Below are 11612 nucleotides of genomic sequence, written 5' to 3'. Positions count from 1 at the left end.
ACACTCTGATCACTACACTGTGCTACTGGCAGTGGAGCAACCACCTGGGAGATTTCTGTGTATTTTCTTCAATCAGATGCCATTCCCCCTGCATTTTGCCCCCGGTGTGCCACCCAAGGCTTTTGGAGGGTCTTAAAACAATCAGTACTTGCTGTGTTGTTCAGTCGCACAGTCGAGTCCGACTCTTTGCGACCCCATGGACCACATCACGCCAGGCCCTCCTGTCTTCCGTCATGCTTCGGAGTTTGCTTAATTTCATGTTCATTGCCTCAATAACACTGTCTAACCATCTCATCCTTGTCTTCTTTGACCTTCAATCTTTCCCAGCATCAGGGTCTTCTCCAGTGAGTGCTCCCTTCACATTTGGTGGCCAAAGTATTTGAGCTTCAGCTTCAGTATCTGGCCTTCCAGGGAACAGTCAGGGTTGATTTCTTTTAGGATTGACTGATTTGATCTCCTTGCAGTCCAGGGGACTCTCAAGAGTCTTCTCCAGCACCATAGTTCAAAAGAATCTATTCTTCGGCTCTCAGCCTTCCTTATAGTCCAACTCTCGCAGCCATACATGACTACTGGGAATACCATTGCTTTGACCATGCAGACTTTTGTTGGCAGGGTGATGTCTCTACTTTTTATTATGGCCCCACTGGTGGACCTCCTGATGGCACTGGTATTTCTGGCCACTGTGTGATACAGAGTGTTGGACTGGATGGGCCTTTGGCCTGATCCAACATTGGCATCTCTTATGTTCTTATGTTCTTATGCTGTCTAGGTTATATTTAAAATTGTTTTCCTGGTTAAAGACCTGGACAACATACATAGTAATATTTCCCCCCCCCCGGCCATTTTTGTACCATTTCTTCTTCCACCTGTGACCTTTCAGCACCCCCCCCCATACTTTAACCACAAACGTATGTTGATTCCTCACACCTGCTGTTAGGCAGGGAGAGAGCAACTGGCAGGCGGAACCCAGCAAGCTTCATGGCACAGCAAAAAAGCAGAAGGGGCCTATTAATTCCAATCAAAGAAGAAAATGCAGGTGAACCCACAACCTGCTCTGTAGCTGTGCCTCAAAAAGAAGAAGAGATTGGATTTATACCCCGCCCTTCACTACCCAAAGGAGTCTCAGAACGGCTTACAAATTCCTTTCCCTTCCCTTCCCCACAACAGACACCCTGTGAGGTAGGTGGGGCTGAGAGAGCTCTGACAGAAACTGCTCTTTTTTCAAGAACAGCTCTTGTCAGAACTATGGCTTGCCCAAGGTCATCCAGCAGGTGCTGGAGAAAAGTTTCCAGGTGATGGTTCTCTCCAGACCAAGGCTGTGTAAAGAATTAGCTGCCCGTCCCCTTTCTTCCCCCACACTGGCATTCTTAATTTTATTTTCATAAAGACTCCATCAAGTAGGCTAGGCTGGGAAATAAGTGACTGAACCAAGGATGTCCCGCAATCTGTCTTTAGGTTTTGTTGTGATTGGGTGGGGGCATGAATTAAGTCAAATAATGTTTCACCAAAGATGAAGCTATTTTGGGGGGGGTAAGAGGTGGCACTGTGGCAGTGTTGTGAGAGTGAGTTTCAGTCATAAGTGTCAGCAAGGGAAAATCATTAGTGGTCCTGGTCACACGGGCCGCAAAATGCGCGGGGGGGGGGGGAAGCGTGGCAGTTTGGCCCAGAGCAAAATAACACGCGGCCACCTGATCACACGTCCCGTCGAGGTCCCGTGGGTAGGGGCAAGGTGGCAATCACACGATGATCCTGCAGCGCGTCCCATAGTCATCGGCAACCTGTGCTGCTCCACCGCAGAAGCGGAGTTAAAAGACACCGGGGAAAGTCCGGCTCTAACGGGTTCCAACAAGCCATGGATGGACTTTCCCCTGTCTGATCACGTAAGCACACTCTCATGCTGTCAGGATGGTCTGATCATGCCATCCCAGCATCATCGCATACTCGGCAGGGCCCTCAGTGCAGAGGTGTGATTCCTCGTTTATGCGCATGGGAAATAAACGGCCAAACCCCCCACCCAACTCACCTGCAGTTGCGTCTGATCACACAGTGACAGGCTGAGCCCGCAGCTACAAAGGGAGGTGTGATCTCGCAACTGCGTGTCAAATTCCTCTGGAGAAAATAGCCTCACTTGCCCTCTGCTTCAACTGGCACATGTGACTGCAGCCTCAGAGTGGTGTACAAACTCCTTTCCCCTCCCCTCCCCACAACAGACACCTTGTGAGGTAGGTGGGGCTGAGAGAGCTCTTTCAAGAATGGCTCTTTCAAGGACAGCCCTGACAGAACTATGGCTTGCCCAAGGTCATCCAGCAGCTGCAAGTGGAGGAGTGGGGAATCAAACCCGGTTCTCCCAGATTAGAGTCCACACACTTAACCACTACGCCAAATTTAACAACAACTGTGATTCAATAATGTGTAGGAAAAATGAGCACAGTAGAGGTAGGAAAACCTAACGCATCTGACTATACTGTCCTAGCCTTCTCTAGGTACTTGGTCTCAGACTGACTCACCTCTTTTGGATGAGGGATCCTTCCGTCTACAGCAGCCTCACCAGTTCTGCTCCCTGGGAGTAAACACCCTCCTCCCACTTTGGGCAAGGCCTTTTATTCCTTCTTCCCAGGCACCACTCTCTACTCTGCTGGAGTACGTTTTTCCTCCACATCCCCTGTTAACCAATCACAGGGTCCAAAGGATCCCTGGGAAATCTAAGCCCTGATAGTTATTCTAGTACCGGCTTCCTTGGAGCCTGTAGGCTGTACTACTATAAGCCCATGATCATGACACTCCCCTTTTTGAACTCTGAAGTTTTTCATACCTAGCACTGACTTTCCCCTTCAACTATGGCATCTTTGGGGAAGGGAAGACGACATGGTTATAGCCTGATCTCATCCAATCTGGGAAGCTAACCAAAGTTGATACTTGGATGAGAGACCACTAGTGTTACCAAATGGAGATCTCCTGGGATTACAACTAATCTCCAGGTGACAGAGATCAGGTCACCTGGAGAAAAGGACCACTTTGGAAGGTGGGCTCTATGGCATTATACCCCATTGATGTCCCTCCCCCCCCCTCAAACCCCACCCTTCTCAGGTTCCATCCCCAAAATCTCCAGGCATTTTCCAACTACTCTAACTTACTGAAACTAGGATCCTATGTAATTTTCGTATCATTTAATATGTCATGTTAAGACTGTATGCTGTTTCAGTTCAGATGACTGGTTGGTTCAACAACCCTAACTGTATTGAACTGTTTACTGAATACCCTTACCCTGTCAATTGTATTGACTCACTCTGTGTAATCGATTTGAACCCAAGTGAGAAAGGTGGACTATAAATTATGTAAATAAATAATAAATCTGAAGCTGGTAATCCTAGAAGACTCTGCAGAGTAAGGCAATGGCAAACCACCTCTGCTTCTTACTTGCCTTGAGAACACCTTGCTGGGGTTGCCATAAGTCTGTTGCACCTTAAGTGCACTTTCATCTGCGGCATCCTGGCCCCACAGCTTGTTATCAGACCCCAGAGGAGTCACTGTAACTCCTACCAATTTTTTTCAGCAGCTAGCCAACTGCTGGGGATGGAAGCGCAACCTGTCTCAACATCACCTTCTCTGAGACACCCCCCCCCCCGGCCGCCAGAGAAAGAATTGCACCTGCCTCACCCCAGACTGTTGGGCTGTGTCAGGCCAATGTGGGAAAGAATTCCTTTTGCAATCCCCTGAGGTCACTAACACAAGATTCATTTTACCTTAATTGTGAAATTTTATTGTGATTAATTGCATTTCACCTACTTCCTACAAAACACTCAGGCTGCGGTCACACATGCCAGTTGAAGCGGAGGGCAAGTGAGGCTATTTCCTCCGGAGGAATTTGACACACAGTTGCGAGATCACACAGCCCTTTGAAGCTGCGGGTGCGGTGGCACATTGGGTATATCCCACTGTCTTAACATCCGAACTGTGTCAGTTCGAGCCCCGCCCTGGTGTGAGCAGCCAGCCTGTTGTCCCCAGCTCATCGTCCACCCAGCCATTCGAAAGCCTCAGCGAGTAGATAAAATGGGAACCACTCCTCAGAGAGGGTGGGCGCACCAACTCCCCTCTGGGAAGGTGTTAGCTGTCGGTTGGGGACGTCCTGGTCCAGGATCTGGAAGGTGGAAGAATCTACTCGGCTACGAAAAATCCCTGCAGTGGGAGGCCCCGGCCAGGTGGTGGCAGTGTGGTGACACGACATACGGGTCCTGAAGCCCCAACGTCATCAAGCCGGTCGATGCAGCCGTTCAGGACATGACTGAGCCAAGCCAGAAACGTTTCCACTGTGCAGTTACAGCGTGTACAATTAAAATGAATTATATGTTGTCTTCCCTATCCCCTATGAAACATTGTTCGTCCCCTGTCTAAAGAGTAACTGTAAATCACTTTGAGCCCACTTGTGGGGAAAGCAATTAATAAATTGAAAGCATTATTATTATTATCATTATCATTATTATTGATCAATTGCAACTGTGGGTGAGTCGGTGTTTTTCTTGCCGTTTGTTTCCCTTGCACATAAACAAGGAATTGCACCTCCGCACTGGAGTATGCGATGACTGCGAGGGGGGGGGGGGCACAGTACGGAGGCGGGATGGCCTGATCAGACCATCCCAACACATGACAGCATGTTTGAGCAATCAAACAGGGGAAAGTTCGCCCGTGGCCTGCCTTATTCGGATAACACCGGACTTTCCCTGGTGTCTTTTAACTCCGCTTCTGCAGCGGAGCAGCACGGGTTGCCGACGACTGCGGGATGCTTCCCATATGTTGCTGTCTGATCGCTCCCTTTAGATCCGTCAGGCATTCGCACCTATGTCAGATCTAAAGGAGCGTGTGATTGCAGCCCCAGTGGTTTCTAATTTCAGCCACTAATTTATTTATTTATTTTTTATTTATTTTATTTCCCTTATACCCCGCCCTCCCCACAAGCGGGCTCAGGGCGGCTTACATAGGCACAACTGTGCAATAAAATACAGCAAGATTAGAACAGTTAAGGCACCAAGTGCAATAAAAATAGAACAAGTTAAAACAATTAAAACAAAAACTCGCATCTGGCAGGATACATTAGGAACTAAAATACTCACTCCCTATTGTATATCGCAGTGGGATCAAAGAGGGGGGATGCCATGGGCCAAGATGTTCCAAGTGGCCAGTCGGCCCCTGCTCTGCAGTTACTCGGTGGTGGCGGCGGCTCCTACTCAAAAGCCTGGTGGAAGAGCTCCGTCTTGCAGGCCCGGCGGAACTGTAAGAGGTCCCGCAGGGCCCTGATCTCCTCCGAGAGCTCATTCCACCAGGTAGGAGCTGCCACCGAGAAGGACCTGGCCCTTGTGGCAGCAAGCCTGGCCTCTTTAGGACCCGGGGTCACTAGGCAGTGTTGTGACCCCGACCAAAGTGCTCTTTGGGGCCTGTATGGGGAACAGCAGTCCCTCAGGTATGCCAGACCCTGGCCATATAGGGCTTTAAAGGTAAGCACCAGCACTTTGAAGCAAATCCGGAACGCTATAGGCAGCCAGTGCAGCGCTTTCATCACAGGTTGATCCCATTTAGGGACACCCACCAACAACCTGGCCGCCTCTGATCTGCATGTTCCCCCCCAATCTTGTTCATGCAATCCTGAGGGGGGGGGGTTGGTCATCTTCTGGGCATGGAACAGTGGTCACTTCCAGGACAGTAGCAGTTCTGTAACAAAGGAATTTCGAAGGGAGATTAGAAAGAGAGTTTGCTTATATTGCAACTGATCATGAAGCTCAAGACAATGCAAACTCCTGGACTGAACCGAGACCTAGGTTGTTTCTCTCATTAACAATGCCTGCTATTGTTCAATAACCTTGTTCAATTCAATTGAAGTATTAATAACCATTTAAAGCAGAGTGACACAAAGGTCTGTGGAAAAAAACTCCGAAGGGGGAAGATAATAAATATTACTACATTAACTATGCTATCAAAAAAGAAATAATATAGAAACTTCTGACATGGTAGCTAAGGGAATTAAGACAGCAGTGCTACATACTGCACAACTACAAGAAAGGCAGAAAACACCAAAAACAGGGACACCCATTAACATTTATGCACATGAACAGACTGAACAGAACAGAGAAAGGATTGTAGCACAGACTAATTTTATTATGAAAAAGAGAATCAAAGCATGCTGAAACAGTGACTTCTCACTGAAGAGAAGCAAGCACACACACACAAAATGCCACTCTGCACAAATACTGCATTAGAGAGACACAAGTCCACACTTACGCATCCTGCCTTTGGTGTGAATGTACAAGCAAGCTCTTACACAAAGGGGGAAAGGGAGGCAGGGGAGGCAAGCCCATTGGCCAGCATGTCCTTTTCAAGTTTTGGCTTGGTTTCCCAGGACGCCCCTTTCTGGCCAGGCTGCAAGAGGGTTAACCACATGTTGTGAGCTTTGAGACAGAGATCACTTGTCCTTACCCAACCTCTCTCCTCTTACCTCTTCTGCGCCAGTGATAGGTGGGGACCGGCTCAGTTTCCCCTCCCTTTTACAAACCGTCCCCTCCACACTTCCAGGAATCGCCCAGGGAGAAAAAAGGCAGAGGAGGGCGAATGGGGAGGGAAAGCAAAACCTAACAGAAAAGAGAGAGAAAGAGGGACAGAGAGAGAAAAAGAGAAAGAGGGACAGAGAAAACAGGTGCTAGGCAAACAGTCTACAGAACAGCCTGAGAACTCTGCAATCCAAGTTCTGGCTCTGCAGTAACTCTCCAAGAATGGCAGAAAGATCCCTGGCCCTTTATCCCCAGGCAGAGGGAGAGACACAAATACAGATGAACCAGCTGCCTGAGCACAGTTCCCACTAGAGAAAAAGAAATAAAACTAAAACTGCTGGTCTCTGCCTGCAGTCTGGATTTTCAGCTGGATCCCTCTCTCAGGCAGAGAGAGTCCAAGTGTCTCCTCTTGGATTTGGCTGCGCTCGCAGTGTGTGTGTGGGTGTTTCTCCTATTTGCTCCAGCTCTCTCCCACTTGGCTTGACGCAGTGACCTGACACCAGAGGAAGGGAAGGAGGGACAAAACAAACACTCTGTGTGTGTGTGTGTAGGAGAGAAATGGCACGCTCTGCTCCTCTCTCTCCCTCCACCCCCCCCCCCCCCCGAAGAACAGATATGGCTTCTCCTAATTGAAGTACCACGCAGCTCCCTGCTCTTGTTTTTACCTTCTCAAGAAACAAATTACTGACCCACCAGGATTGGAGGAGAACATTGAGTATGAGAAACTGCCACAAGAACCAATTAAAAGGCTGTTGAGATTATTTTTATTACAAACAAAGCGTCCCTGAAATTCTCCTCTGTACGAGGAAACAGCCACTTCAGCACGGAAACTACCGAAGACGATGCACTCCAGTATCACGACGAGGACAAGCGTCTGTTGATGGCATCCAGGAGCTCTGAAATTTGGCCATGGGTCTCCCCCCTCATGGAATAAACAGTTTAAAAAGGGGGTTAGATAGATTCACGGGGGATGCGTCTATCACAAATCCTCTGAATCCCAGAGCTTGGAGGCAACCTCAGGGGAAGACCTCAGCCTCTCTGCCCTGTTGTTGGCCTTCAAGAGGAACTGGTTGGCCACTGTATGAGAGACAGGATGCTGGACTAGATGGACCACTGTATGAGAGACAGGATGCTGGACTAGATGGACCACCGGTCTAATCCAGCAGGGCTTTTTCTCAGTTCTTATGAAGGCCTTGGCCTCTGTGCCCTGTTGTTGGCCCTCCAGAGGAACTGGTTGGCCACGGTGTGAGATGGGATGCTGGACTAGGCAGATCACAGCTCTGATCCAGCAGGACTCTTCTGATGTTCTTATGAAGGCCTTGGCCTCTACGCCCTGTTGTTGGGCCTCCAGAGAAACTGGTTGGCCACTGGGTGAGACAGGATGCTGGACTAGATGGACCACTGGCCTGATCCAGCAGGGCTCTTCTGATGTTCTTCTCAAGGGAAGGCCTCGGCCTCTCTGCCCTGTTGCTGGCCCTCCAGAGGAACTGGTTGGCCACGGTGTGAGATGGGATGCTGGACTAGGCAGATCACAGCTCTGATCCAGCAGGACTCTTCTGATGTTCTTATGAAGGCCTTGGCCTCTACGCCCTGTTGTTGGGCCTCCAGAGAAACTGGTTGGCCACTGGGTGAGACAGGATGCTGGACTAGATGGACCACTGGCCTGATCCAGCAGGGCTCTTCTGATGTTCTTCTCAAGGGAAGGCCTCGGCCTCTCTGCCCTGTTGCTGGCCCTCCAGAGGAACTGGTTGGCCACGGTGTGAGATGGGATGCTGGACTAGGCAGATCACAGCTCTGATCCAGCAGGACTCTTCTGATGTTCTTATGAAGGCCTTGGCCTCTACGCCCTGTTGTTGGGCCTCCAGAGAAACTGGTTGGCCACTGGGTGAGACAGGATGCTGGACTAGATGGACCACTGGCCTGATCCAGCAGGGCTCTTCTGATGTTCTTCTCAAGGGAAGGCCTCGGCCTCTCTGCCCTGTTGCTGGCCCTCCAGAGGAACTGGTTGGCCACGGTGTGAGATGGGATGCTGGACTAGGCAGATCACAGCTCTGATCCAGCAGGACTCTTCTGATGTTCTTATGAAGGCCTTGGCCTCTACGCCCTGTTGTTGGGCCTCCAGAGAAACTGGTTGGCCACTGGGTGAGACAGGATGCTGGACTAGATGGACCACTGGTCTGATCCAGCAGGGCTCTTCTTATGTTCTTACGGTAACCATATTTGAAACCCCCCATGAAAACCCCAGCCAATCCGCCGTCTTTCCCTTGTGTTCCTGCTATCTTTTTCTTCTCTATTTTGCCTTTCCTCTCAGCGCTTTGACTACAAGTCCCTTCGAACTGAGGCCTGTCTTGTGTTGTCACTCTTGTTCTATAAAACATCAGGCGCATGAATGGAACCAGAGCGGTTAATGGATCAGTAATCAGTCTGACACCCAGAGCAGGTGCACGCCAAGAGACTCTGTCTTGGGACACAAACGCCGTAGGTAGTTGTGGAGGTCCGTAAAACAAACTCCCAAAACAACAGTGGCTTAGAGCCTTTTTAGGGTGACCAACCAAAGATCCATCTTGAAGCTCACTATCTTGGGGGGGATACTTCTCCAGCCGGTTCTTGGCCACTCAGTGGGGAGGCAGAGGAGCCAGCAGGGGAAGAAGCTGCCATGACAGTCCTCTTTTCCCTCCAGACCGTGGTGGTGGGAAATGCCGTCACGTTGCAGCCGGTTTACGGTGGCCCAGGAGTGTTTTCAATGCAAGAGAGGCTCAGAGGTGGTTTTGCCCATTGCCTGCCTCTGCGTAGCAACCCTGGGCTTCCCTGGTGGTCTCCCATCCAAGTACTAACCAGGGCCGACCCTGCTTAGCATCCAATATCTAATGAGATCAGGCTAGCCTGGGCCATCCAAGTCAAGGCAAGAGACAAACAGATGTGGTCTGCCTTTACTTGCCTCTGCGTAGCAACCCTGGACTTCCTCGGTGGTCTCCCATCCAAGTCCTAACCAGGGCCGACCCTGCTTAGCTTCTGAGATCTGCTGAGATCAGTCTCGCCTGGGCCATCTCAGGCACGGCCCCAAACAGCAGCAGCTTACAATAGCCGTCAGCTTCCCAAATGGCTTTGGCTTCCCTTGTCTGTTTGGTCTGGGCAAGAGCCAATCAAATCTCCCGTGGCCAATCAGAAGCCTCGCTGAGCAAAAGCCCCACCTGGCCCTGCTCACTTCTAAAAAACATTTGGCAGGTGCCAGGAAAGGTTTCATTGGGCACTACGTTGCCATGGGCACCATTTTGGGCACCCCTGACATAAGCTATCTGCTTTTCTGTTTGAACCTTACCATCCATTAGGTGTAACTGCTGAGGGGAAACGCCACTGATGATGGAGTACATGGGACAGCCCTGCAGTCGGTTGTCTCATTTCTCCGTGGCTGGGGACAGAGGTTGGCACTGGGAGACAGGGTCTCCTCCTGATACCCTGTGGTATATGGGGTCCCCCGTGGGCTAGTTTGGTGTAGTGGTCAAGTGTGCAGAATCTAATCTGGGAGAACCGGGTTTGATTCCCCACTCCTCCACTTGCACCTGCTGGATGACCTTGGGCAAGCCATAGTTCTGTCAGAGCTGTTCTCTCAAGGGCAGTTCTCGAGAGAGCTCTCTCAGCCCAACCTCCCTCACAGGGAAGGGAAAGGAGTTTGTAAGGTGCCCTGAGACTCCGAGTGAAGGGCGGGGTATAAATCCAATTTCCTTCTCCTCTCCTCCTGTCCTATCCTCTCCCTGATGGTATTTAACATCTATACGCACCCTCTCACCCAGCTGGTGTGGCGTTTCAGGCTAGGGTGCCATCAGCACACTGACGACACCCAGCTATGTCTGCTGATGGACGGAGGGGTAGACGCCGCCCAAGGAAACCTAGCCCAGGGTTTGGATGCCGTTGTGAGGTGGCTAAAGCAGAGGAGGCTGAGACTGAATCCAGTGAAGACAGAGGTTCTCTGGCTGAGTGGGGCAGATTCAGGACTTGGGTGCCAATTTCCGGCTCTTGACCGTGTGCCGTGAACACTGGTGCAGATGGTCAAGAGCCTGGGTGTTTTCCAGATCACACATGCTGTCAGACTTTCCCAACTATGCCAGATCCAGCAACTGGCCCCCTACCTGTCTCGCTCTGACCTGGCCACTGTAATCCATGCAACGGTCGCCTCCAGGCTTGATTACTGTAACTCGCTCTATGCAGGGCTGCCCTTGAGACTGATCCAGAAATTGCAGCTGGTCCAGGATGCAGTGCCCTGGGTCCTTACGGGGACTCCGTTAACCGCACACATTCAGCCTGTGCTGCGCCAGCTGCACTGGCTCCAGATGAAGTCAGGATCATGGTTTTGTTTTTGACCTTCGAGGCACTAAACGGTCAGGGGCCAATGTATCTGAGGGACCACCTCTCCTGGTATGTCCCCCAGAGAGCGTTGCACTCAGGAGAACAATGTCTGCTGGAAGTCTTTCGGCCCTGGCTCTGACTTGGCGAAACTCTCAGCTGAATGACATCAGGGTCCTGTGGGACCTGTTACAGTTCCACAGAACCTCTAAGGCAGAGGAGAAGAAGAAGAAGAAGAAGAAGAAGAAGAAGAAGAGATTGGATTTATACCCACCCTTCTCTACCCAAAGGTGTCTCAGAGTGGCTTCCAAACTCCTTTCCCTCCCCCTCCCCACAAGAAACACCCTGTGAGGTAGGTGGGGCTGAGAGAGGTCTGACACAAACTGCTCTTTTTCAAGGACAGCTCTTGTCAGAACTACGGCTTGCCCAAGGTCATCCAGCCAGGTGCAAGTGGAGGAGTGGGGAATCAAACCCGGTTCTCCCAGATTAGAGTCTGCGCACTTAACTACTACACCAAACTGGCTCTGTTCTGCCAAGCATATGGTTGGGGACAACAATGGGGTTTTAACAGCAAATTGGCCGATTGGCTTCCTCTCACCTTCCTCCCCTGCCAACAGGGGTCGAATTCATACTATGACACACCACATAGGTCTAATAGTTTATATATTAATTGTTTGTTTTTAAGACTTTTGTATTTTGTATATTTAAACTGGTAGATTGTTTTAATGTTTCCTG

This window comes from Gekko japonicus, unplaced genomic scaffold (assembly GCF_001447785.1).
Source record: "Gekko japonicus isolate JY-2015 unplaced genomic scaffold, Gekko_japonicus_V1.1 scaffold169, whole genome shotgun sequence".
Classification (NCBI taxonomy): Eukaryota; Metazoa; Chordata; class Lepidosauria; order Squamata; family Gekkonidae; genus Gekko; species Gekko japonicus.
Note: the sequence above shows the minus strand (reverse complement) of the source record.